The sequence below is a fragment of the Sus scrofa genome, chromosome 9, assembly GCF_000003025.6.
Source record: "Sus scrofa isolate TJ Tabasco breed Duroc chromosome 9, Sscrofa11.1, whole genome shotgun sequence".
NCBI lineage: Eukaryota > Metazoa > Chordata > Mammalia > Artiodactyla > Suidae > Sus > Sus scrofa.
The window spans coordinates 99,751,340-99,777,555 of NC_010451.4; the positions used below are offsets into that span (position 1 = coordinate 99,751,340).

A 26,216-nucleotide genomic window follows, 5' to 3' on the forward strand; every position below is an offset into this window, starting at 1 on the left:
TCCTACTCCTATTTACTGAAGCCTACCAATATTTGTCAAGATAACCCAATAATCATGTGTACCCAAATTGACTTGGATAGTTTATCAACACTTACCTTCAAGGAGCTCATATTCTAGAGGTGTAGCTCAGACACAGAGAATACTTCTGAATAAAGATTCTAGAGCAGACAACTACAAGTCTCTGGGCTCACAGGACATTCACATGTTTTCAGATATAAATAGCTTTGACTCTTATTTCAAAGACCTTTCGCCCACTTCCATGCATGACACATTTTTTTCTCTCTTGTTCATGACCTTTATATTACAAAATTTGAAGGAATATTAAGAGTCATCTAGTCTTGATCATTTGACAGATGAAGTTTCAAAGGTTTGGGAAGCCAGAAATTATTGTTTTACAGTGCCCTAATGGTAGTAAAAAAAAAAACCCTCAACTGGATTATTGATCTTTCTCCCGATTTTTTTTCTCTTATTTTTCCGCTTTTCACATATATTTTCCCAGGTTCTGGCCTGTTATTTTCTAAAGGTTTACTTTAATTTTTTGGTGTATGTCATTATACTTTGTTCTTCAGCAATGCAAGTCAGTTTACTATTAAGTTCCTGGATAATTGGAACAATTTACACCTCTTTGATTCACATAAGCTGTACCTTGTTACTAGAGTGTTATATGGTTTCAAAAATTACTCTGATTCCAGTGCTATTTCACCTTTTTTTTTTTTTTTGTCTTTTTTGCCATTTTCTTGGGTCGTTCCCGTGGCATATAGAGGTTCCCAGGCTAGGGGTCGAATTGGAGCTGTAGCCGCCAGCCTATGCCAGAGGCACAGCAATGCGGAATCTGAGCCGCATCTGCAACCTACACCACAGCTCACAGCAACGACAGGATCCTTAACCCACTGAGCAAGGCCAGGGATCGAACCTGCAACCTCATGGTTCCTAGTCGGATTCATTAACCTCTGAGCCACGACAGGAACTCCCTATTTCAACTTTTAAAAATTTTATTATTTTAAATATTTTAAAAAATACTTAATTAAATTATTAAATATAAAAATGGAATATTATATTTAATTTAGTCTATTCCTTCCCCCTTTAAGGACAAGTTGAAAAGTTGTAGGAAAGCATAAGGGAAAGGATAAATATTTGTTAACATATTACATGGATCAGGTGCCATGCTAAATGTGTCCATGTCATTATTCAAGTCTACAAAATATTCTATAAGAAGGTAGTGTTAACCACATTTTTATAGAGGAGATAACTGACAGAGAAAATTAGATAAATGCTAAGATTTCCAATATTAGTATGAAATATATCACCTTGAGTTTATGCATCCAGATGACAACATCAAAGATTAGTAGGAAGACGTAAGAATGCATGATTATATAAAGCATTTTCTTGCTCCTATGTAAATCCTTAACTTTTGTGAATATAAATCACTCAGTAGATTCATTTTGCTTTGCTACTTTGATGTTTCAGAATTATTTTCATAATTTTCATATACACCTTGTAGGTAAAACAACTAGTTAACAGAATTTCTTAATTTAATAACCTATTCTTCCTTGGCACCAGATATTTTTGGGTTCAGAAATTATGAAAACAAACAAATAAACAAAACCCTCTAGCTTCACAGAATGACAGATACATAGAAAAAGTAAAAATTCATATAAAGGATGGTATTATAAATGGAAGGCTTCTGGTACAGTGGAACCTACTGGGCTAGGGGTGGGGGTGGCTGTAAATTGGAAGGAGAGATGACAAGTGTCACAGAGGAACAGATATTCCAAGCTTCTTCCTCAAGCTAGAGTCAGCAAACAATTACCATGCATTGACCAACACAAAAAAAGCATATTGGCTAACATAAAGGCAAAGGATATTTCTTCGTCTTTAGAATGTATAGAAATTTCTACCAGAAGCCAGTGGCTTCAAGTAACAAAATATAAAAAGTTGTTCTGGAAACATCAAAATATTTAAGATTAGAGAAATTCATTTCAAATTAATTATGTATCTGCTATATTTGGGCACTATTTGGGAAAGAAAAATGTAATTTCACCTTAGAACTCAAAAGAAATTTCAATTAAACTGACGAAAGTCCTAGCTTTTCTTACATAAAAAAGTACAAGTAGGAACCAAAAATTCTTCTTCAAAGCACAAAAATTTTAATGTGAAAAAAAAAGGAAAAACATACTAGATGCATTTCACAAATCTCTGTTATGTTACAGATAAAGAAAAGCTCATTTAAATTTAGAAAATGAAGGCAAATATGCTGAATGTTATAAAAACATAAAACTATAAATTGAAGATGATGAAGATTAAAAGTAAAGGTATATATATAACTTTGGAAGCATTCCAATAATTTTTTAAAATCAAAAACTAGTCAGATTAAATATATCAAAAGGTAAGTGTTTAAGACAGTTCATATTTCTTTTCTGTATTAAATAATATAAATTTTCAAAAGATATTAGTATATTTATATGCCTCTTACCATGGATAAAGCATATCATTTTACTGTAAATGTTAGGGTTTAGAGAAAGCAAATATTCATATCCAGGCCGAAGGAAACAAGAAAACTGAGGATGTATAAATACTAATTCACAATAAGATGGAAACTTAAGTACCACATTCTTATTTAAAAAAAATAAATAAACATGGGGGAAATTTAGTTCCATTTGAAAGCACAGAGGAAAAATATTTTCAAATGAAAATTTCCTGGTTCTTCTATTTCTTACCATAAAATATTCTTAAAGTATGGATAGCCTGTATTGTAGCACTTATGTCATCAAAGCTAGCTTTTTAGAAGTACCAATTTCCCTTTAATCTCCTTAATTCCCCTCTGTTTAAAATTTTTTTCACAATCTCAGAATACTCATTTTATTAAACTGGTAAAACAGATACTACACTTGATCTTAGCCAAAAGGCCGAGAAGCGATCAGAATACTCATTTTAAAAGCTACTCTACAGGTGCCACCCAATTACAATGCTTTCTGATCATATTCACTTCCAAGCTCTACTAACCTTATCAGATTCATAGGCAACGTGAGGACCTCACACTCCTTCCAATATGTAACCCTCACTCTGGCCTCTGTCAGGCAGTTTGTTCTGGAGTCTCTCGCTTCTCTATTGCTCAACTGGATTAGGTAATAAGAAGGCGAGTCTTCTGTCCTCTATCCAATAGGTAATTCTCAAAGTCCCTGGGGGCAGGGGCTGGACACTTCATGCCTTGAAATTCATTAAGCTTCAATGTTGAAACCCACAAGTACATGTTCAGGTACAGGGACAACTTTCTAGAATGAGATAACTGAGCAAATAATTGTCTTATTGTAAATATCTCCTGAATGGTGTGTGTGCCCTTTCCTCCTTTAGGCTAAGTATGACCAAAGCTATTTCTGGTGAGTACATTTAAAAGTCATTGAAATTATCTCCAGAATCTATCTGGAGGGCAGGTGACATAGTCTTGTTGTGAGCTGCCTGACTTTTAAAATGATTGCATTACCGTTTTTATTCCTTAGAATACCACTTGGTACTTAATGACATACTAAAGGCTAACACTGAGTGCTTAATGTAAGCTGAACACCATTCCAAGAACTGTATATGTATTATCTAAATTAATCTTCATAACAATGTTTCGAAGTAAGAATTATTGTTTTTCCTAATATTACAAATGGCTGAAGTACTGAGAGGCAAAGGACAGAGAGTTTAAATTGTTCAAGGTCAAAGAGTGCTGAGGTATGGCTCTATCAGTTGGGATGCTTTTGTCTACAAGTAACAGAATAAGCCAAGGAACGTAGGACAATGTATATGAGGACATTTATGTACTGATCAAACAGTACACATTAGGAAATAATTATCAGCTTCCAAAATGCTAGCTTTTTTCCAAAGCAGCCTTTTTAAAATATTGGCTAACTTGTCATCTTGGTAATACAATTATTTGCTCAAATTGCATATGCATGTGTGTGTATGTATTCAATCAGCTCAAAATAAAGACCACTGAAATACCACAAGATCTCCTGTCACCTAGAAGGGTACATTTCTTTAAAGGGAGAATATATTACATGTTAAAGTTTCAAAATCAAAGTTCAAAGTAAAAATCAAGACCAAGTTTCTCTAATCCTGGGAAACAGAACTGTCTATGCTGACAAAGGTAATTTGAAATATTAAGTTAACTATCTAAAACAAAGAAAAGCTACTATGGTAACTTGGAAAGGACTTTCCATTTTTTTTGGCAAGAAAGAACCATCATAGGTGGAAACTTTGGGAATGTCTGTATATTACTGAAATAGAAATGAGCTTTATAGTCACAAGCTCAGGTGTGCAAAAATGAAATTATCTTTTACTGAATTTAATTTTTCTCCAGACTCCATTTTGTCTGATCCACCAATATTTACTACAGTCACTTTTTTTTTTTTTTTTTTTTTTTTTGGTCTTTTGTCTTTTTGTCTTTTTTCTAGGGCCGCTCCCACGGCACATGGAGGTTCCCAGGCCAGGGGTCCAATTGGAGCTGCAGACACCAGCCTACGCCGGAACCACAGCAACACAGGATCCGAGCCTCATCTGCAACCTACACCACAGCCCATGGCAATGCCGGATCCCCAACCAACTGAGGAAGGCCAGGGACCAAACCCGCAACCCCAGTCGGACTCATCAACCTCAGAGCCAGGACGGCAACTCCTACTACAGTCACTTTTAAGAAACTTTCCACCTTTGGTATTTCTGTAATTTCAAGTTTAAAATTCAGTTACCTTTTCCTCAATAGATGTTATTTTCAGAGCAAATGAGAACACAGAACATACCCCCTTCTCAACTTGGGGCTATGGTTTTCCTTTGTCCTTGAGCACTTTGCAGGTGATAGCTCTCTTTTTCTTAGCTTTCTTATACAACTTTCAAGGGCCTGAGCACAGGGCAGGGTCCAAGGGGCCCTCCAGAGTCTGCTTCTAAACATAGCTACCTACATACAACACACAGCCCATGAAACTCCACAGCTCTGGTGCCATGATCATTACAGTGTTTTCTGAGGCTATTTCTCCCTGAGTGATACCTCCACTCTGAGAGCAGCACACTTGCCTGTGAAGTGGAAGGGGAGAAAGAACTTACATTCAGGAGAGAGTCTGCATCAGGGCCAATCACAGAAGCTCTCTGGGATTCATTCACATCTAAGCTTCTGCTTGCCTACTTCTATCCAAGCTTATAGCCCTTTTATCATTTTTTGGATGGTATTTAGGATAACTGTTTCAAGTCGATCATAACTATTCCAAGTCTCTATTAAAACTGAATGGTAATATAACATCAGTTCCTTATCTCCACTAAAAGTCCTGCTTCAATTTGCAGCTTCATATCTTGCAGTCCGAAAAGAGGATGAAGGGTATGGGAGAGAAGAAACCACGTGGATTAATACCTCCAATATCATTTTATCATATTATAAGAACAATAAAGGATGGGGAACAAACATAGGAGAGAATTTTAGCTGAGGACTGAATTCCTAAGAATATGTTCACGGAACTCTTGGATCCTTAATCTTCCCTAGAATATTAGTTAAATATAAATAAGTAGAAGGAAGTGGGATTCTCGGCAAATGAAATTAGATAATCACATAAAGCATTTAGAAATGTAATTGCTATGGTTGAAAAAATGCACATGCACGGAAGCTAAGCCTGGTTTGTTGTGAAGGTTTATATCTACAGGTAGAGGGAAGTATATTAAAAAAGGCTATAGGAGATTTAAATGCCTGAGCATAATCTGACAGAAGAGATTGGTGAAGGGAATGACAAGATGATTTTAAGATTTAAAATCATGAAAATCACCAACATTTGAGGAATACCTCCAACTTGCATGAAGACATTTAAAAACATATAAGCAAACAGTAAGAGTGAATATAAGAAAATTGAAGAAAAACATTAAATATTTTGTGATGAATATCCTCTGACAACCAAGAGACAATATTGCATCATGAAACTAGTGAATCAGAAAACCATGAAAATCATAAAAAGCAGACAAGTGAAAGAGAGCAATCTGGAAAATTTAAACTATGATCATAAAAATAACACAAATGGTTGGAAATATCAAAGGAACAGCATCAGAGTACAGAGGAGCCATTAGAGCAGTGTTAGAGTAGCCATTGAACAGATTCAACATTCAAAGGATGGGATTTCTACAGAAAACAAAATAAAATCAGACACAAAGTGGGAAATAGGATAGAATGCATGAATATTTTCCAGAATCAAAAGACATAAGTTTCCAAAGGACAGGAAGCCACTCAACTATAACACATTGGATAAAAAGGGTCACAGGTACGATCTACCTGACTGTCTTTACAGGTATTAAGAATAAACAGAAGGAGTTCCTGTCATGGCTCAGTGGTTAACGAATCCAACTAGGAACCATGAGGTTGCGGGTTTGATCCCTGGCCTCGCTCAGAGGGTTAAGGATCCGGCGTTGCTGTGAGCTGTGGTGTAGGTTGCAGATGCGGCTTGGATTCCACGTTGCTGAAGCTCTAGCATAGGCCGGCAGCTGCAGCTCTGACTCAACCCCTAGCCTGGGAACCTCCATATGCCGTGGGAGCAGCCCTGGAAAAGGCAAAAAGACAAAAAAAAAAAAAAAAAGAATAAACAGAAGATCATAAAAGCTTCTGGTGGGCTTGTCACACACAAATTAGAAAGACAAGACTTTGATTGCAGCACTGAGAATTCAGAAGTCAAATGAGCAATCTCTTCAAAAGTCTTCAAAAATGATTTCTAGCTACTCATCTATGGGCAAACAAAATTTCAAGAATGAGGATAAAGACATTTTAATATATATACCTAAATTGTATTTCTCTTTCTCTCTTTCTTAAGGAGCCCAGGAACCCCCAGAATATAAAGTTCACCAAAATAAGGAAGTAAACCAAGAAATCAGAAGATAGAGGATTAAGGAAATAACTGATATGGCAAATGAGGGACACAGGGAATTTCTAGGAAGAGCCAGAAGGAAGTTTAAAGGCAAGAAATATGTCATAGGTCAAGGGGAAAAAATCCCGCAATAGTTAGTATAAGACCAGTAGGACAGAGAATTTAAGGAGGCAGTTATCATCAGGAAAACATAAATTATAACAGAAAGCAAGCACTCACTGTATATTTCTTGGCTCTGCTGCTCAAAAAATGTATAATAATAATGTAAACTGTCAGCGAAAAAAAGGAATACCCATTGCGGCTCAGCATGTTAAGAACCTTAGATAGTCTTTGTATGGTTTTGGGTTTGATACCTGGCCTGATTCGGAATTGCTGCAAGCTGAGATAGGTTGCAGATGTGGCTCCCATCTGATGTTACCATGGCTATACTGCAGGCCGACAGCTGCAGCTCCAATTTGACCCTTAGCTTGGGAACTTCCATATGCCACAAGTGCAGCAGCTGTAAAAAGAAAAAAAGAAAAAAAAAAACACATCAATTGGGTTGGAATGTTTGAAGTATGTATGTGAATATGGTGGGTAGAATGGTATTGTATGTGACACTGTAAAAGATCCTCCTCCTGCACATGAGGAAATTATGTAAAAGAAATACTTTAAAAAAAAAAAAAAATCAAGGAGTAGCACTTTAGGTATGTAATATAGAAATAGTTCAGTCTTCTCCTGCAAAGAAACATGGGGAGTGGGAGAAGGTGGGAAAAATAGGGCAACTGTTCTTTATTTTTAAGCTTTAAAACACTATTTATCTTTTTTACGTAATAACAAATATTTTTTGGATAACTAAATATATTTTTAAACAAGATTAGACTTGAATTGAGCTGTGCTCAATTACTGCTTACCAACATTTTACTCTTTTTTCTCCTACCTTGTGACTCCTTTACTCTTTTTGTTTTGTTTTACTTTCTTCATTTCCCTAAGAACTTCCCTGGAAACATTTCTCAGGATCCAACTTTATTTTATACTTTACTGAAAAAATGAGGCCGTGTACTGTATATCTCTTAACATTTCTCCAAAATACAGCTCGCACTTCATCCAGGTACCATAAAAGCCTGCTTTGGAGTTCCCATAATGGCTCAGTGGTTAACAGATCTGACTAGGAAACATGAGGTTGCAGGTTTGATCCCTGGCCTTGCTCAGTGGGTTAAGGATCCAGCATTGCTGTGAGCTGTAGTGTAAGTTGCAGATGTGGCTCAGATCCTGCATTGCTGGGGCTGTGGCATAGGCCAGTGGCTACAGCTCTGATTAGACCCCTAGCCTGGGAACCTCCATATGCCACAGGTGTGGCCCTAGAAAAGACAAAAATAAATAAATAAATAAACATAAAAACCTACTTGGAATCCTTAGCTCTTGTGAAAGGTTTTTTCAGGTGTGGATATTTGTTTAAATTCATGTTTCTGGGAGAGGGATAGATGTAGAAATTTCTATAACTTTCATTTTTCTTAAATCACTTCTGTGTAGTCTAAGAATTTATTGAAGTCTTTATAATTAGTTTTTATATAATTCCATAATCAGAGAGTCAACACAAAAAGTGTAATTCTTTGTTTGAAATTTGACCAAGGTATCATAGCCAGTAGCTTACCAGCTCCTAGTCACCTACCCTGTAAATCTAGAAAATTTTTCTCCTATTGAAATTATCTTCATTTGTCAATCATAAAAAAAATATACTTGGGAAACTTTAGTGTAATAATATATACCCAAAAAAGCAGGAAACAAAAATACTTGGGAAACTTTAGTGTAATAATATATAAAAAATAATTGGGAAATGTTAGTGTAATAATATATACCCCAAAATGCAGGAAACAAAAAGCATAGATTCAGATAATAGGTGATCAAATAAACCTAGTGCTGGAAAATTCTTTATAGATCAGCTGGTACAACTTCCTCATTTTGACTGAGGAGCAGAGATGTGATGTTTGAAATTAATTTTTCACTATCACAGAGAGTAAGAAAACAGACACCAAGTTCATCTCTCTCAGGCTTGAAATCCAAAAGGGATATTAAGAATAATTTAAATGATTTTTCTTATGAAGAAGTAAGAATGTTCCAAATGGGTCAAATATAGATTAACTTTAAAATCTTAACCATAAGATAATTTTGCACCCATTTTACAGTTGGGGAATCTGATTCACTGAGAAGTTATGTAATTTATTCAGGGTCACAAAACTAATATGTAGCAGTTAAAACTTGTACTTGAATCTATCCAATGCTATATAACCTCTGGTTTCTACATGCGGGAACTACTATCAAGAAAAACCTTTCAGTAAAACTATCGCTATTTGCAGATGACATGATACTATACCTAGAGAATCCTAAAGACTCTACCAGAAAACTGTTAGAGCTCATCCATGAATTTGGCAAAGTCGTAGAATACAAAATTAATACACAGAAATTGACAGCATTTCTAAGTCTAAACAATAAGTGCTGGAGAGGGTGTGGAGAAAAAGGAACCCTAGTACACTGTTGATGGGAATGTAAATTGGTGCAACCACTGTGGAAAGCCGTATGTAGAGTCCTCAGAAAACTAAACATAGAACTACCATTTGATCCAGCAATCCCACTCCTGGGCATCTATCCAGAGAAAACCATGACTTGCAAAGACACATATACTCTGATGTTCATTGCAGCAGTATATATAATAGCCAAGACATGGAAACAACCTAAATGTCCATCAACAGAGGAATGGATCAAGAAGATGTGGTACATATACACAACGGAATATTACTTAGCCATTAAAAGGAACGAAATACTGGCATTTTTAGCAACATGGATGGACCTAGAAACTATCATGCTAAGTGAAGTCAGCAATACAATGAGACATCAACATCAATGCTTTCACTGACATGTGGAATCTGAAAAAAGGACAGACTGAACTTCTTTGCAGAACAGATACTGACTCACAGACTTTGAAAAACTTATGGTCTCTGGAGGAGACAGTTTGGGGGGTGGAGGGATGTGCTTGGGCTGTGGGATGGAAATCCTGTGAAATTAGATTGTTATGATCATTGTACAACTACAGATGTAATAAATTCATTTGAGTAATAAAAAAAAGAAAAGAAAACAAAAGAAAAACCTTTCATGAGATGGGATTAAGATGGCAGAATAGAAGGACTGGAGCTCAACTTCTCTCCTAAAAACAACAAAATTTACAACCAAATGCTAAGCAATCTTCAACCAAATGGACTGGAAACTTTCAAAAAGATATCCTACTCCATAAGACAAAGAGAAGGCCACATCAAGAGGTAGGAGGAGTGATTACAAGATATAAGCAACCCCATACCTACCGGCTGGGAAGCCCCACAGACTGGAATGTAACTGCTTCACAGCGACTCACCTACAGAAGTGAGAGTTCTGAGACCCACATCAAACTCCCATGTGTGGGGATCTGGCACTGGGAGAAAGAGCCCCCAGAGCATCTGGCATTGAAAGCCAGTGGGTCTTGCACACAGGAGCTCCATGGGACTTGGGGAAACAGAGATCCCATTCTTAAAAGGTGGACATAGACATTCACATGCACTGGGTCCCAGGGCAAAGCAAATTCTCCATAGGAATCTGGGGCAAACCTGACTGTAATTCTTGGAGGACCTCCTGGGAAAACAGGGGTGAATGTGGCTTGTTGTGGGGATGGACACTGGAAGCAAAGCTCTTGGGAATATTCATCAGTGTGCCTTTCTCTGGAGGTGGCCATTTTGGGAAAATCTGGCCCCACCCATCAGCACTGAGAAGCCCCAGGCCAAACAAAAATCCAGGTGGGATCACAACCCGCCCATCAGAGGGATAGGAATCAGCTGCCTTTTGGAGGCTGACTAAAGACCCCCCAGGCACATGGCCTCCTCTAATCTCACCCACCAGAGGGATAGGAATCAGCTCCACCTACCAGTGGGCAGGCATCACTCCCTCCCATCACGAAGCCTACAGCAAGCCCCTGTACCAACTTCAGCCACAAGGGGGGCAGATACCAGAAGTAAGAGAGGCTATAGCTCTATTATCTATAAAAAGGTCACCACATCAAAAACCTATAAAAATGAAAAGACAGAGAACTGTAACTCAGACAGGGAGAAAGAAAAAACCCCAGAAAAGTAGCTAAGTGATCAGGAGATTCTCAGCCTCCAGGAAAAAGACTTTGGGCTGTTGATGCTGAAGATGATGCAAGACATTGGAAACAAACTGGAGGCAACGATGAATAATTTACATGAAACACAGCAAAGGGATACAAGATATAAAACTTAAACAAGAAGAGATGCAAAATACAATAACTGAAATAAAAAATTCACTAGAAGCAACCAACAGCAGAATACAGGAGGAAGAAGAACGAATAAGCAAGGTGGAGGACAGAGTAGTGGAAATCATGGATGTGGAGCAGAAAAGAGAAAAAAGATTGAAAACAAATGAAGAGAGTCAACATCTGCACTATAGGGATGCCCGAAGGAGAAGAGAGAGAGAAATGGACAGAAAATATATTTGAAGAGATAATAGCCAAAAACTTCTCTAATATGGGAAAGGAAACACTCACTCAAATCCAGGAAGCACAATGAGTACCATATAAAATAAACCCAAGGAGGAAGACACCGACACATATTAATCAAACTGACCAAAATTAAATACAAAGAGAAAATCTTGAAAGCAGCTAGGGAAAAGAAACAAATAACATATAAGGGAACCCCAGTAAAGTTATCGGCAGATTTTTCAGCAGAAACTCTGCAGGCCAGAAAGGAGTGGCATGATATACTTAACATGATGAAAGGAAAAAACCTCCAACCAAGATTACTTTACCCAGCAAGGATCTCATTCAGATTTGAAGGAGAATCAAAAGCTTCACAAATAAGCAAAAGAGAAGAGAATTCAGCAACACTTAACCAGCTTTACAAAAAATATTAAAGGAAATTCGCTACACAGAAAAGAAAAGGCCACAACCAGAAATGAAAATACCACAAATGACAAGGCTCACCAGTAATGGTATATATACAGTAAAGACACGAAATCATCCATGCACAATTATGCCACCAAAATCAGAAACCTTGAGAAGAGGAGAGTATAAATGCAGGACAGTGGAGATGCACTTGCTATTAAGAGACCAACAACTTAAAACAATGTCATATATATAAAACTCAAATACAACACTAAAGATAGTCATCAAACCACAAGAGGAGAGAATGAGAGAAGAAGGGAAGAAAAAAGAGCAACAAAAACAAATCAAAACAATTAACAAAATGGCAATAAGAAAAAACACATCAATAATTACCTTAGGAGTTCCCGTCGTGGCGCAGTAGTTAACGAATCCGACTAGGAACCATGAGGTTGAGGGTTCGGTCCCTGCCCTTGCTCAGTGGGTTAACGATCCGGCGTTGCCGTGAGCTGTGGTGTAGTTGCAGATGCGGCTCGGATCCCACGTTGATGTGGCTCTGGCATAGGCTGGTGGCTACAGCTCCGATTCAACCCCTAGCTTGGGAACCTCCATATGCCATGGGAGCGGCCCAAGAAATAGCAACAACAACAACAACAACAACAACAACAACAAAGACAAAAAAGACAAAAAAAAATAATTACCTTAAATGTTAATGGAATAAACGCCCCAACCAAAAGACATAAACTGGCTGAATGGATCCAAAAATAAGACCCATATCTATGCTGTCTTCAATACACCTACTTCACTTCTAGGGACACATACAAATTGAAGGTGAGAGGATGGAAGAAAATATTCCATGTGAACGGGAATCAAAAGAAAGCTGGAGTAGTAATACTCATAACAGACAAAATAGACTTTAAAATGAAGAATATTTTAAGGGACAAGGAAGGTCAGTACTTAATGATCCAAGGATCAATCCAAGAAAAAAATATAACAATTTTAAATATCTATGCACCCAACATAGGTTCACCACAATACATAAGGCAACTGCTAAAAACCTTAAAAGGAGAAATCAACAATAACACAATAATACTGGGGGATTTTAACACCCCACTTACAGCAATGGACAGATCAACCAGACAAAAAATCAATAAGGAAACACAGGCCCTGAATGAAGCATTAAAACAGATGGACTTAATAGATATTTATAGGACATTCCATCCAAAAGCAACAGAATACACATTCTTCTCAAGTGCACATGGAACATTCTCTAAGATTGATCACATCCTGGGCTACAAATCCAACCTCAGTAACTTTAAGAAAAGTGAAAACATATCAAGCATCTTTTCTGACCACAATGCTATACAGCTGGAAATCAACAAGAAGAAAAAAAAAACTGCAAAAAACAGAAACACGTGGAGACTTAACAACATGCTACTAAAAAACCAATAGATCACTGAAGAAATCAAAGAGGAAATTAAAAAATACCCAGCAGCAAATGACAACAAAGAAACAACACTCCAAAACCTATGGGATGAAGCAAAAGCTATTCTAAAAGGAAAGTTTATAGCAATACAAGCCCACCTCAGGAAACAAGAAAAAGCTCAAAGCAACAAGCTAACTTTACATCTAAAGCAGCTAGATAGAGAGGAACAGACAAGACATAAAGTTAGTAGAAGGAAAGAAATCATAAAGATCAGAGCAGAAATCAATGAAATAGAAACAAAGAAAACCATAGAAAATATCAATGAAACAAAAAGCTGGTTCTTTGAAAAGATCAACAAAATTGATAAACCCATAGCCAGATGTATCAAGAAAAAAAGAGAGAATACTCAAATCAATAAAATTAGAAATGAAAAAGGAGACATAACAAGGGACATCACAGAAATACAAAGGACCATAAGAGACTACTATATGCAACTATAGGCCAATAAAATGGAAAACCTAGAAGAAATGGACAAATTCTTAGAAAAGTACAATCTTCCAAGACTAAACCAAGATGAAATAGAAAAGATGAATGGACCATTCACAAGAACTGAAATTGAAACTGTGATTAAAAAACTTTCAACAAACCAAAGTCCAGGACCAGATGGCTTCACAGTCAAATTCTACTAAACATTTAGAGAAGAGCTAACACTTCTCCTTATGAAACTATTCCAAAAAATTGCAGAGGAAGAGATATCCCCAAACTCATTCTATGAGGCCACCATCACCCTGATACCAAAACCAGGCAAAGATACCACAAAAAAAAAGAAAACTACAGGCCAGTTTCACTGATGAACATTGATATAAAAATCCTCCACAAAATACTAGCAAACTGCATCCAACAATACATTAAAAGGATTGTATATCATGATCAAGTGGGATTTATCCCAGGGATGCAAGGGTTCTTCAATATCCACAAATCCATCAGTATGATACACCACATTAACAAACTGAAGGATAAAAACCATACCATCCTCTCAATAGATGCAGAAAAAGCCTTTGACAAAATACAACACACATTTCAGATAAAAACCCTTCAGAAAGTGGGCATGGCAGGAACCTACCTCAACATAATAAAGGCCATATATGACAAACCCAGCTTACATCATTCTCAACGGTGAAAAGCTGAAAGAATTTCCACTGAGATCAGGAACAAGACAAGGATGTCCTCTCTTGCTACTACTCTTCAACATAGTTTTTGAAGCCCTAGCCACAGCAATCAGAGAAGTAAAAGAAATAAAAGGAATCCAAATTGGAAAGGAAGAAGTAAAACCATCACTCTTTGCAGATGACATGATACTATACCTAGAGAATATTAAAGACTCTACCAGAAAACTGTTAGAGCTCATCCACAAATTTGGCAAAGTAGCAGGATACAAAATTAATACACAGAAATTGATGGCATTTCTATACACTAACAATGAAAGAGCAGAAAGAGAAATTAGGGAAGCAATTCCATTTACCATCACATCCAAAAGAATAAAATAACTAGGAATAAACCTACCTAAAGAGACAAAAGACCTGTACTCTGAAAACTATAAGCCCCTGATGAAAGAAATCAAAGATGACACAAATACATGGAAAGACATACCATGCCCTTGGATTGGAAGAGTCAATATTATCAAAATGACTATACTACCTAAAGCAATATACAGATTCAATGCAATCCCTATCAAATTACCAAGGACATTTTCCACAGAACTTGAACAAAATATTTTAAAGTTTGTTTGAAAGCACAAAAGACCCAGAAAGCCAAAGACATCCTGAAAAGGAAAAACAGAGCTGGAGGAATCAGGCTCCCGAGCTTCAGACTACACTACAAAGCAACAGTCATCAAAACTGTATGGTACTGGCACAAAGACAGACATATAGATCAGTGGTACAGGATAGAAAGCCCAGAATTAAACCCACACACCCATAGCCAACAAGTCTATGACAAAGGAGTCTAGAATATACAATGGAGAAAGGACAGTCTGTTCAATAAGTGGTGCTGGGAAAACTGGACAGCCTCATGGAAAAGAATTAAATTAGAACACTCCCTAACACCATACACAAAAATAAACTCCAAATGGATTAAAGACCTAGATATAAGACCAGACACTATAAAACTCTTAGAGGAAAATATAGGCCAAACCCTCTCTGACATAAATGACGGCAACATCTTCTCAGATCCACCTCTTAGAGTAATGACAATAAAAGCACAAAAATAAACAAGTGGGACCTAATCAAACTGAAAAGTTTCTGCAAAGTAAAGAAAACCCTAAACAAAATGAAAAGACAACCCACAGAATGGGAGAAAATCTTTGCAAATGAATCAACTGACAAGGGATTAATCTCCAAAATTTATAAACACCTCCTACTGCTCAATACCAAAAAAAACAAACAACTCCATAAAAAAATGGGCAGAAGATCTAAACAGACAATTCTCCAAAGAAGACACACAGATAGCCAAAATACACATGAAAAGATGTTCAACATCACTCATTTTTAGAGAAATGCAAATCAAAACCTCTATGAGGTACCACCTTACACTAACCCGAATGGCCATCATCCAAAAGTCTACAAATAATAAGTGCTGGAGAGGGTGTGGAGAAAAAGGAACCCTAGTACACTGTTGATGGGAATGTAAATTGGTGCAACCACTGTGGAAAGCCGTATGTAGAGTCCTCAGAAAACTAAACATAGAACTACCATTTGATCCAGCAATCCCACTCCTGGGCATCTATCCAGAGAAAACCATGACTTGCAAAGACACATATACTCTGATGTTCATTGCAGCAGTATATATAATAGCCAAGACATGGAAACAACCTAAATGTCCATCAACAGAGGAATGGATCAAGATGTGGTACATATACACAACGGAATATTACTTAGCCATTAAAAGGAACGAAATACTGGCATTTTTAGCAACATGGATGGACCTAGAAACTATCATGCTAAGTGAAGTCAGCAATACAATGAGACATCAACATCAATGCTTTCACTGACATGTGGAATCTGAAAAAAGGACAGACTGAACTTCTTTGCAGAACAGATACTGACTCACAGACTTTGAAAAACTTACGGTTTCCAAAGGAGACAGTTCGGGGATGGTGGGATGTACTGGGTTTGTGGGATGGAAATCCTATAAAATTGGATTGTAATGATCATTATACAACTATAAAGGTAATAAATTCATTGAGTAATTAAAAAAAGAAAAAGAGGAACCTTTCATGATGCATCCTCACTCAGCATTTTTTGGAGAAATTATAAAAAGTAGAGACGATGCCAAGCTTTGGGTTAAAAGGGGAAAGATGTGCAAGAAGTCATTTATTCATTTGAACACTTAAAGACTTTGAAATTGGTACTGGGATACTAAGATGAATAACATAGGGTCTTTAATAGATTATGGTTTTATTGAGAGGAGATAAACTATAAAATAATGGAAGGGCTTCAATGGATAAAAATTTTTTTCTAATCACACAGCTAGGAGAAAGGCTGGTATGAGCAAAAAGAACAGCATGCATAAGTTCAGAGGCATGAGGGAATGATGTATTTGGAATACCACAAGATTGGCCTTTAGCGCAGTAGCAATAAGCGAGAAAAATGGATGGAGACCAGATGGTAGAGTCCCTTGCACAGTATTCTAAGGAATTTTATTTCACGAGGAAAAGAGAATCCTTAAGTAATTATAAATAGGGGAAGTGATAGCTTAAGAGTGTTTTGTTTTTTTTTTCTTTCTTTCTTTTGTTTTAGGGCCATGTTTGGGCACATTGAAATTTCCAGACTAAGGTTTGAGTCAAATCTGCAGCTCCCAGCCTACATCACAACTTATGTCAATGCCTGATCCCTAACCTACTGAGCAAGGCCAAGGATTGAACCCACATCCTCACAGACACTATCTTGGGTTCTTAACTTGTGGAGAGACAATGGGAACTCCAGAGTGTTCACTTATAATTTTTTTAAATTTTTATTTTATTTTTTCCTTTTTAGGGCTACACATGTGGCATATGGAAGTTATGAGTCAGGGGTTGAATAATAGCTGCAGCTGCTGGCCTGTGCCACAGCCACAGCAACACAAAATCCAAGCCTTATCTGTGACCTACACTGCAGCTTGCTGCAATGCAGGATCCTTAACCCACTGAGAGGGGCCAGGGATCACACCTGCATCTTCATGTATACTAGTCAGATTTGTAACCTACTAAGCCACAATGGGAACTCCCAGAGCATTCATTACTAAAAGCAGTAAGTTGGAATGAGATTCCACATACAAGAGTAATAAAATAACACTGGAAACACATAGGATCTGAATTAAGACTTGTATGCAGTCAAACGAAGAGCAGGTGGACTCATTTTAAATAGAGTTTGGATTAGTTGATACATGGGTTGAGTTCGAGGTGGCAGCCATGGCAAAGAAGTCTGTAAAACTGCAAAGAAAGTCCTAACAGCCATCATCAAGAGTGAGAGAAATACACTTGCCAGGCCTTATTTTTGTTTGTTTGTTTCTGTGGGTTTTTGTGTGTGTTTGTGATGGTGCTTTAGAGCATGACACAGGGTAGAAAGAGGGGAAGTAATAGAAACTGGCTAAGAACTGAAGTAGCAGTCCCAGGAAAAGGAGAGTCAAAATGCTAAAGGCCAAAGGAACTGAGGAACACAGCACCTGTTTTATATTGGCTCTGGGTGAAGCGACAAACATAGTATTTGCTTTGCAAACAGCAGAGCAGATAACAATGGCACTCACATACTTCATTGATATTAGGAAGTATTTAATCTTCTCATTTCTCATTTTCTCCACTTCACATTCCAGGCTGGGATTTGTGGAATCAGGGCAGCACTCAGCATCATGGGAGTTGAGAGAAATATGAACGGGGATAAAGGAGGGGAACAAAGGTCGAGAGATGGAGGGCTCTGCTACAAATGGCCATGGAGCAATAAGCAGGATACATCAATCATTTGATTTCCTTAGTCTGGTCAGTAATTGGACCTTGTCAGGAAGAGGCAATGAAGAAAGTGATTATATGAAGCTGCTTTCTGTTGAACATGTTTATAATTTAAATTGTTTGGCCAGTAAGTACGTTAAATATAAATGCATTGGGGCAGTTTAAGGAAGTATAGGATAAAGAGAGAAGAGAATCTAAGCCTAAAGCCAGTGGGAAACAAATGTTCTGAGTACTTTAAAACCTTTACTATTGTTTGCCCCCAAGGCTGACATGCTCTGGAGAAACAAGGATTAGATGTAAGCAAAAAAAGAGAAAGCTGCCGTTTTATTTGGGTATTAAGTCACACAAGAGCTCTTTTAAGGGTATCTGTAATGTGTAACGAGAGTGCAAAAACACACCAACTGCAGAAATATTTTGGTAAGAAAACTGATTGACTCTAACCCTCTTTTATTTTCATTTTCAAATAGATTCAAGCTATTCAAATAGGCACACAAAATACTCCCTTTTACCAACACAAAGAACAGTAATAAATGTTCATCTGCAGCCAACCTCCAGACAATAATATTAAAGAAGAAACAATCCAAAAGGACATTATGCAAATTTAAGCCCTGCATAAAACAGAAGAACCAACTCCCGAAAATATTAATTTTCCAAGTAACCAATGGATATTGATTGATATTATTCCCCTTTTATTAGTGTTAACAAAGAACTAAACCTGTTACTAGGATTCTACTATAATTTAATTATTGAACCATTCATATTTAAGAATCCAAAGTGGTTCTAAGAGGCTTGAATTAAACCAAATCTAGGCCTGTGATGGGCATCTGTAATCTTTGAAAAGATTTAAGCCTTGTCTAATTAAAAGTTAAAATGTTTAACTGGAACTTCACATTCTCAATTTCATTTTCCTGTTCAGTAAATTATTATTTCTGTCTCACATAAAATATAGCTACAAATTTTGCTTGAAAATAGGAAAGATGAAATAAGGATCATGCAAAAGGGTAAACATTATGAAGAAAGTTAAAAATTAGCGTCTTTATTTAGAGCATTTCTTCAAAGGTAACTAACAGGAAAACTCTATGAAGTTCAATCAAAACAGCTTCTGTTATTAACAAGACAATAGGATAAATAAAACAGAGTTGGAAAATAAATAACTCTTTCTTTTGTATTGCCATTATTCTATTTTAAAACCAATCAAAAAAAGATGAAAAAGGTTAATCTTATGTGTAGGACAGAAACCTTGACTTTATTATATGGCTGTTGTTTAAAAAGCACATATGTATGGAGTTCCCATCGTGGCTCAGTGGTTAATGAACCTGACTGGCATCCATGAGGACGCAGGTTCGATCCCTGGCCTTGCTCAGTGGGTTAAGGATCCGGCATTGCTGTGAGCCATGGTGTAGGTCGCAGACATGGCTCGGATCCCGCGTTGCTATGGCCTTGGTATAGGCTGGCAGTTATAGCTCCGATTGGACCCCTAGCTTGGGAACCTCTGTATGCCACAGGTGTGGCCCTAAAAAGAGAGAAAGACCAAAAAAAAAAGGCATACATGTGTAAGTTGAAGAAAGTGGTATATTTAACAATATTTCAAATATCTTAAATAGTACATTATAGAAAGATAATTTTTATCATGTGTGACTTTCAGAATTGAGCATAATTTATACAGCCTTATTACATCTCTGCCTTTTCCCAGAGCCCCACCCTGGAACATTTCTACAGACTTATAATAACCTACAAAGAAAATGATTAGCATAGGACATTTGTCAATATTTCTACTCATTTTAAGTCCACATGTTACTTAAATGTTGAACGTTATTCAATCATGAACTTGAATCATTTACTAGATGTTCTTTTCTTTAAGCAAGACTTATGTTAATAATAGTCTATCATAATCACATAAGTAAAAAGAAGCTAATAAATTTCCTAAACAATTTATGCGCATTATAGTTACTATAGATTAATCTCTTCCTTGTGTGATTCTTATTGATCATCATATTGCTAACGTAAGAGGAGTGAAATCTTGTGTTAAAATACTCCATGTGTTGAACATAGCACAGGCCTTAGGGAGGAAATTACAAAGAAACTCTATTAGGATTTTATCACCAAAATTATGCAAAGAGGATTTCATGGAAGTAGGTTTAATTACTGAAGAAACAAAGAATTTTATCATGAGAAAGAGGAAACATCCCCTGATATCCAGGACCTGGCTGAGTGCTATCTGTTTAGGCCTTGTTTTCTCTGAACACTGGCCTGGCACTCACGGCCTGGCCCTCACGGCCTGGCCTTGGTATCCTCTTGTTGAGCATAAACAATTTCATAGAACATCAGCTCTAGACCAGGGCACTCTATGATAACAAGGAATCAAGATAAAAATAAGAGTCTCTGTAATTGTGTCTGAAAACAGACCAATTATGAGTGTTGTCTAGGCCACAGATACCACATGCCCCTCTTTTCCAGCTAACATGGGCTACTCCTGCTTCATTATCAAGCCAGTTTCATCTCCCCTCTTTCTAGGTATCGTTTATTAAGGCACTAAATTGTAATATTATCCTACTTCCTGACAACATTCAGTTCAGGACAAGTTCTACTTTCTTAAACCTTCTCCTCAAATCACTCAACCAAAGTTCAAATTCTCTAAGAGATTCTTTTTAACACTTACTGAACAAGTCACTCTTGGTTCCCTATGCCACATACCTCCCTCGTTGTAATAAATAATGAACTCAACTTTTCAACCACAGATGACTTCCTGGTGGTCTTTGGCTAAAGGACATGGACAGTAAGAAGGCAACTAAAAAGCTTGACTCCTCATTCCAGTGTTGTCCGGAGAAACTGACATATTTGATAGCATAATTCCCCAGAATTTTAAAGAAGAGTAATTCAAACTTCAAAGAAGAAAAATTAGATGATGTAGTGACAAGGAATAGATGACATTATTAGAAGGTGCAGGAGTTCCCGTCATGGCTCTTTGGAAATGAATCAGACTAGTAACCATGAGGATGCTGGTTTGATCCCTGGCCTCACTCAGTGAATTAAGGATCCAGTGTTTCTGTGAGCTATGGTATAGGTCACAGATGCAGCTCGAATCCCCTGTTGCTGTCCATAGGCCAGTAACTGTAACTCCAACTCAACCCCTGGCCTGGAAACTTCCATATGCTGTAAGTGTGGCCCTAAAAAGCAAAAAAAAAAAAAAAAAAAAAAAATTTAAATTTTTTTTACAAAACAGAAGATTCACAAAAAAACACTGAACAATTTTGAAGTTAGAATCCAAGGCAGGGCAGGGAGAGGAAATTGATCAGCTGAAGGACCATGAAACATTTAAGAGCTTTATAACCCTATTTCAAAAGTATCTAGAGGAGAACTTTAAGTCTGAATCAGAAAATGTCAGCCACTACATTGAAGATAGTCTACTATTCTTATATATCTAAAAGAGTACATAAAAACAGAATAATATCATTAGGGAACTAGTGACCCTCCCAGTCATCAGGATAAGAGTAGATAAATTTTAAATAACTTCTTAGAAGGGATTAAAACAAAGTCTGTATTTAGAAAGGATTAAAATTTTACGTAATCAGTGGGGTGGGAAGAAAAAGGTACAAATGTAAATTGGGAAAACCATAAGAGTTATGTTGACAATAATGATGAAGATAATTGTAACAACAATATGATTAACAATGAGTTTCTTAAAAGAGTACTGAGTTAAGGCATTATAAGTACTGAGTTAAGCACTGCTGTTCCGCACCCCATAGGCCTGCAAGCCCTATTTGTGCCCAGCCTCAAGACAAAAAAAAAAAAAAAAAGCCCAGAGTCAGTGATGGAGACATCAATGGTTTAATGATGGGGGACTTTACATGTCTGAAGCAAAGTCCTGGAGTAACACCTGGCTCATGTGTGGCAGAAAATAGGGCAGGCCATGTCAGTAGTCTTTGCTGGCAGTGGGGATGGGACAGTGTGGAGACAGACAGATGGAGACAGTGGTTACCAAATGATGTCAGGATGATTCATCAGTTACCAAGGCAAACAGCAGAGGAGCACATTCCTCCCTGCCCTTTGATAAGTTATTTTGGTAGGTTCTGATCTGAAGATTAGAATAATCACTAACTAGGGCCAGGAGCAAGTATGTAGGCATTTAACTGGGTAGGGTCTATGATTAAGAGGGATGTTTAGTCAGGGTGTAGGTAAGGCAGGGACTGGTTGAACAGGGGATGTACTGAGAGCAGAAGAACAGCCATCTTGAGTGTCCTGATTATCAAACATTCCTGGTTATTCTCATATACACCAATTTTTTGAGATCTACTGTATTAAATCCAATCTTATTTAAACAGCTGTTAAAACTGAGCTGAGTGTTATGATACTTCTTACTCTCTAGTTTCCAGCACTTACTCGCCAGTCCTTGTTTTCCAAAAGAAGGAAGAATTTAAAACTAGATCAGACTCTCCTATCATGGTGCATGTCCTTCCCTAATCTTATCTTGCCCTCTACCTCTTGCCTATATAGCAAGCACCTGCTGGGCAGTCATGCCTGCAACATGAACCAATACCTCATCTGGCTCCCTTCGCCACTAGATCGCAACCCAGAAAGATATGCAAATTCTCGTACCAGTCTGTTTGTAATTATTTTTACTGGTTCTAATATTGGATCAATCACCCCATCAAACTCTTTCTCATTTTTGAAAATTCAAGATTACTTTTGAAGATAGTTTTCAGTTATGGTTTGAATCATTAATTTTGTTTTTCATTTGCTTATGCTTTTATCCCTCCAATGACACTGGCAGATGTTGCATTAAGCTGTAGCACTTGCAAGAGGAGTACAATAAATTCCTTAGGCACTCCTAATGTGAAATTTTAATTGGGATAAAATGAGAGAATCAACAGAACAAAAACCTGCTATTTTGCCTCAAGCAGTTTTCAGTATGAGCTAGGAAGACAGATTTGTAAATGGACAATTATAATACATTATGAAACTTATACCCAGGTGGGGAGAAGAATGGTGGGTCATGGAAAGACATGAAAGGATAGCTGGTAGAGGAAGTGATGGCTTAACTGATATAGAACACAGGACCAGGTGAAGAAGGTGGACTAGAACAAAGGGATTGAAGGCATTCCCCCAAAATATAGATGCATAAGAAAATGGACAACTGGGGAAAAATAATTTGGTAAGGTTTTGGTATAGTATATGAGTTTGGAAAGACAAAAAGGGACACTCAGTATGTGGGTACAAATAATATCACAAAGCCCTCATATAATTCCTAATATGCAAGACTGAAGGTTGTGCCTGAATACCCAGGAATTTCTCTTGAAAGCAATTCCTAGGAATTTCTCTTGAAAGCAATATAGAGCTACTCAGGGGCTTTAGGGAAGGAGTGCATGATAAAATTTGGATTTGGCAAGATGGCTCTGATATAACATGGAGAGCAGATTAAAGGGAAGGCAAGAGAAAGTTTTTTGAAATAATCGAGGCAGAATATTATATGGTCTAATTCAGAAGTCCGTATAATTTTAATGGTCTTTAAATTGATGCAGTGGTCGAAGAAGAAGTTGGGAAAGATTTCAGAGATATTTTGAGAAGAGGAGACGTTTAGAAGGTAGCATGAAAAGCTACACCTTGGTGAGTAATTACCTTCATAGAGGGGGTGCAAATCAAGAATGAGTTCTAGGTTTTAGGCTCAGAGGAGCAAGATGAAAGAATGGAGAGGAAATAATAGGACTAGATTTGGGGTGGGAGAGGATAATTATATATAGCATTTTCATTAACTAGCTTCAAGACCATAGGCCAGTTTCTTAATCTCTTTAAGTCTGTTTACGTATTCTTATATGAATGTGGGTAACACGGTCCATTTAAAAATTACTGTGAGAGGGTGTTCCCCTTGTGGCTCAGAGGAAACAAATCTGACAAACATCTGTGAAGATGAGGCCTTGCTCAGTGGATGGGGATCCGGTGCTGCAGTGAATGTGGTGTAGGTTGCAAATGCAGCTCAGATCCTGGGTGGCTGGGGCAAAGGCTGACAGCGGTAGCTCTGATTTGACCCCTAGCCTGGGAACTTCCACATGCCATGGGTGCGGCCCTAAAAAGAAAAAAAAAAAAAAATTACTGTGAGAATTAAATAATAATAGTCTTTCTATAGCACTTACGTAGAAAGCACTTGAGTATTTTCCAAATAATCACTTGCTTGTTGTATTATTATTGCTTACTGTAATATTATTACTAATATTATTGATAATATTGTAACATTGCTTATTATGAGTAATACTGCTAATATTAATAGGTTAATAATAATGTAATTTTATAATCTAATAATTGATAATATATTATTAATATTAATGGTGAAAGTAGTATTATCATTGCTTGTTGTAATATTATTTCTTATTATGAGGAAGTTACTTTTATTACCCCTATTTAATAGACAAGGAAACAGAAGCACAAAGAGGTTTACTATTTTGCTCAAGGTTATAGGGCTTGAAAGTGGCAGGTCCCAAGTTTCAAACATTTTCAATCTAACTTCAGTGAGTACATCTCAACCAATAATTTACAGTGCCTCTCATTAAATATTAGGTATTTTGCATAATTATTATCAGAGGGCCTTGATGGCACCAATAAGTTATAATTAACTTATAATTTAATCCATCCTATTTCCAAAGTATTTGCAGAGTACATGTATATGTACACATTTTATTGACTATTAGGATAGCTTCAAGCATAGTAAGAGGCACATCTCTCTTGGGGTTGTTTACAATATAAGTTTGAGCATAAAGGGCACATCGTGAACCAGATCACAATGACAAGTTTGTGTGTTGAAAGAGGTTGGATACTTACAACTCAAGATGTGGAACATCATTTAGAACTTGACCAGCAGGCAGTTAGATGAATCTAAAGCCTAGAGAAGGGCATGGGCTCATTAAAAGTAGATTTGGGTCTCTTCAACTTCTAGTACATAAAAATTGATGTTGGTGTTGATGGAATAGGGGATCACAGAGAAACGGCAGAAAGGGAAACTGGAGAATGATAATCCAATGGCTAGACCAGGGCATAAAATCTCAACTTCTAGGGGCCTCGGAGTCCTCACTTGTAAAAATTAGTGGATCTTGTTTTAAAAAAATGTGCCAAGAACTGTTCTTACTTCTAATGTTTGCAGCTTTTGGTAGGGACAAATGTGAATATTGAGAGACCTGCTGAAAGTTGACTTCCAGGCTTAAACCTCAGAAAAAAAGCCTAGCTTCATTGCTGCTGCTCTGCCATGGTAAATAATTATTACCTAAGTTGTCTTCTCACAAAAGGCCATTCAGATTGTTTCAACTGCTTTTATTTATTCTACAGGATTTCAGTTTCAGACATGCTCTTGCTGTTACTATGTACAGAGTTCTGCATGGGAAATTTGAGAGAGAAAACAAAATGGCATCTTTTATACTCAAGAGAGAAAGCAAAATGGTATCTTTTATACTCAAGAGGAATATTAATGGAGTGGAGAAGATAATGGGAACTGTTAGAGTAAGTTTCCTTTCTGTTTCTATCGATGCTAAAATTAACTTTTTTTCTTGCCTAATCCTGTTTTTTGTTTTTGTCTTCATCTGGTTAAAAAAAAGAGAATTTTGTTGAACTGTATTAATAGGTCTACAGTATAAGGATGTAAAACATAGAAGTTTGGATAAAGGAAGGCAAAAAAACTTTCATGAGGCTCTCCCTGAGATCATGAAGGAAATTTGACCAATGAATTGAGGAAAAGAATAGATAATAATGACCACACCTCTACCACCTGCTGGCCTTTATGTCCACCCCCAGGGAGGATTTTGCAGATATGCGTGATTAGACCAGCAAAGAACAATTACTATACCTACTCTTCTTCCCCATCAAATGAGAAGTGGAGAAATCAAATTCTGTTATTAGCCTCAGGTAGCAAATCTGACAGACGACCGTTGGACGCAGAGTGCAAGGACTGAACCAAAAGTTTTCCTCTAGCTTTATCCAAAAACTTGGTACATGCAGAGCAGACATCTAAGAGACTGAACACAGAAGCAAGTGCATCTAAGTTTTGTATGTAGATTGCGGAAA

The 26,216-nt window shown here is 37.1% G+C and overlaps 1 protein-coding gene across 4 annotated transcripts in view; it reads right to left on the reverse strand.

Annotated features, from left to right (window-relative positions):
• Positions 1-26,216, reverse strand: part of CD36 (CD36 molecule) — a 96,549-nt gene that overhangs the window by 65,592 nt on the left and 4,741 nt on the right. The window contains exon 1 of one of the 4 annotated variants that reach the window (XM_005667693.3): positions 3,004-3,100. The exons of 2 other annotated variants lie outside the window; for them this stretch is intronic. The gene's annotated coding sequence lies outside the window, so the exon portion shown is untranslated. Of the gene's footprint in view, positions 1-95; positions 229-3,003; positions 3,101-26,216 lie in introns of those variants that run through there. One more of the 4 variants, XM_005667692.3, reaches the window with a different exon arrangement.